Genomic DNA, 3,502 nt, shown 5'->3' with positions numbered 1-3,502 from the left:
TCTTTTGGTTCCTCTACACAGAGATTCTGGAAGAATTTAGCAGTTTTGTTATTGTCCATATTTTAAGGGAGTTTTCTTTACGATGGGAAAATGTTTTATTCTGTTTCTTTAAGTTCCCCAGGAAGAATGATAAATGTTTTTTATAAAATATTTGTTAATACTTTTAGCTATTTTATATCCATAAATGTAAGTTTATTAATAAAACACCATATTTCTGCCTTTTTATAAGGATATGAATTGTACATACAATCAATTTCAGACTCAACCAACAAAAAGCCTCTCAGAACAATATTTATATGTTGATTTTTTTCGCCTACTCATATCATAATTTTTTTACTCCTGGTTCTGTATGTTCATGTTCTGTTCTTTTGTAAACTTCATCTGTTTGTATGTTGTATACTCATTGTGTTTCAATAAAGTTCGATTTAAAAAAAGGTACGTTCTAAAGGAAGCTTCAGACGTCACTGATCACGTGACTCTGGCCAAACGAATCAAGCCTCGACACGGTGCTTCTGAAGCAGCGCGTTGATCTTTCTGACACACGCACCGGAGCGTCAGCTTCAAGCGGACCATCACTACGTCTCACATCTAAAGGTGTCAAGGTAACTTTGAACTGAGTTCAGTCAATCTGGAGTTTTTCCAAGTTTTCTGTTGCTCTCTGTGAGAGAAGAGCGTTAAAGGCGGGGCTCTCCAGAGTCCAGCAAAACAGGAAACCACAGCTGGGTGTGTGTAAGTGTGCAAACCAATAGAATGCATCGTGGTGGGGGGGGCATCACGGGCAAGAAAAAAATAAAATAATCGGTCGTACCCATGCTTCCCCGACGTCATGCCAGCGCATATTGGGAAATTCGTAGGCACCGATCGGTTTTCTATCAGCCATTTGCTGGGAGTAAGGGCGCCCTCCGTTTGCGAGGTGCGCCTGCTGCTGGCGGCACAGGGAGGAGAGGGCGGGGCGGCGGGGAGTCTCTGGCTGGCTGGAGCGGCATCTAATAACCAACTCGCAAAACAAAATAAAAACAACAAACAAACATTATGATACAGACTTATAATCTGCACCCATGTTTTTTCTAAATTCTATAAAGTGAGCGCGAGAGCCCTCGGTGCGCCTGCGCGCTGCTGAAGTCAAAGTAAACTTTATTGTCATCTCCGCTACAGACAGTCCAGCATATAGAGAGACGAGACGACGAGGCTGCAGTTACAGCGGTGCAAGTAAACAAACAATAAATATAAGAAGAGTAAGAAAATAAATCTACACTTTAGGACTCGGGGTAAAGGATCAATAACAATTTAAATTTATAATTTACAGTTTGATGATTTAAAGTCTCACACAACCCGTCAAAAGGGGCGGGGCCGGCTGCTTCCAAGTAGAGCACATTTCATTGATAATGATGTAAATCCAAGCCCATCATGGATTCACGATCTGAATCCTGGGTTGTGTGAAATCCCAGAAATCAACCTTAGACAAAGTGAATCTGTGAACTAAGGTGTAGGTCTGTTAGGCAGGGCTGTGCAGAGAGGTTTAAAGGGGCGGGTGCTCAAAGTTAAAAAGGGGCACATTGAACCAGGCTGAATAACAACAACACACTTTCATCAAGAATCTAATATGGGCAACAAGGCAAAGCAAACGTAGCCGATGCTTTACCTGATGGGTACAATGTTGCTGTTGAGGGGTTGCTGTGGATAGTGCTGGAGGGCAGGCAGGGCTGGACTGGGACAAAAAATCGGCCCGGGCATTTTGACTGGAGACCGGTGTTGTGCCAAAAACTGATTGTCTGCCAAAAACTGATTTCCGGTATTTGCCAAAAAGCGATTGCTCATATTTAAAGTGGTATAAGTAACTTGTTGGGCTATAATATGTTAAACATATGTCAAATGCATCCCTTATGGATGACATAAAGTCATCTTGAGCCACAAACAACATTCGTGTAGCAAGATACAAGCCGCAATCAGTTTTTGGCAGCGACTTTTATATAACCTTTATTTATGCAGTAAAAAAAAATCTCATTAACATTAAAAATGTATTTTGTAAGAGTAAGTTGCCCAACAGGACAGCAGAAATGGCAGCAAATATTACAATAGTTCTGTAAAAATATTTTAAGTGGGGATAAAGGACCGGATTGGTTATAATGTAAGTACAAGTTGTAAAGATACTTAAAAAATAGATAATTTTTTAATTCTTTATGTAACCCCTTTGTATCCCCTGTTCACCGACGTCTATTTACGAACATATGTAAAGATATTACACATAAAAAATACACAGAAACACTGGAAATCAGTTTTTGGCAGACAATCACTTTTTGGCACAACACCGGCCCACCAAAAATGTGACGTCATTCATGGATAAAACCGCAAAGGATTCTGGGAACTTTTGGCAAGCGGTACTAGCGCATACAGGCTTTCAATTGAACTCAGTTACACAGCGATAAAAAGAAACACAAAAAATGGCAAGAAGCTAATTAACATTAAAAATGTATTTTGTAAGAAGTAGTTGGACAGCAGAAATGGCTCAAATATTACAATTATTTTTCCACTACTAATTAATTACCGTTGAGCTCAAAGGTTATATTAATACACGGTTAACGAATGTGTACTTATGACGACGATTTGTGAGACGAACAAAGGTAAACTTACGTTTGTTTGTACGATGGTCTTTCGGTGCATTTCAAGGTCCTGTACCCATCCGTCGGTAAACTGTACCTGGGCTTGTTGCAGTGACCTGAAGTTACTAAACTTCATGAGTGTATGCACTCACTCCAAGAACCGTATAATTATAAATCTGAGCGTGGTGAAAGTTGGGCAGCACGCTAACGTCTTTTGTCCCTCTGTGTGCTCGTAAGGGTCTGACCCTTTCACTCCTTTGATTTTTTCCTCGTATCTTTTCTTTGTCTTTTCGTCGAGTCTGTCTTTGTACGGACCGGCATTGTTCTCCGTCGTTTTGTACATTCCTTTTTTGTGCGGCAAAGAAAAAACAAGAAGGTATTGGAACCGGAGAATGAACGTTTTGCGGTGCTGCAATTGCAAATGCTTGTATTTGATGCGGTACTTGGATTGTTTTGCCAGGAGTTCCCGGCATGCAATGCGCAAAGTCACGTGGTCTGTCAATCGCTATAGGAAAAACCATAAAGCCTTTGCATGAAAACAACTGCTTTGATGTACACTGCCTTGTTGGTATATATGTATCAATCTGATAAAGTTAAACCTACACCATTCTCCCTATTCGGGATTTTAAACAGTACATAGCGGAAACAAAAAGACTGCTTGGTAGAGTTAACCTCCTGAACTATCTACAACACATGGTGGAAACCTGAAATTAAGACCAAGAACACTAGAGGTGAGACATGATCATTAATTAATATTAAAATTAATAAATGACAGATTTAGGGATATTTTCATAAAGTATTTATTTACCAAAACAATAGAAAACAGCATGGTAGCACAATATATTTTGTTAACACAGCAACTTTTAAATATGAAAGGAGACAGAGAAAGAAAGGTGAGAAAG

Source organism: Diplotaxodon limnothrissa, unplaced genomic scaffold (genome assembly GCF_057381915.1).
Source record: "Diplotaxodon limnothrissa isolate DT_005_m unplaced genomic scaffold, D_limnothrissa_male_GT1.1 unmapped_scaffold_4, whole genome shotgun sequence".
NCBI lineage: Eukaryota > Metazoa > Chordata > Actinopteri > Cichliformes > Cichlidae > Diplotaxodon > Diplotaxodon limnothrissa.
Note: the sequence above shows the minus strand (reverse complement) of the source record.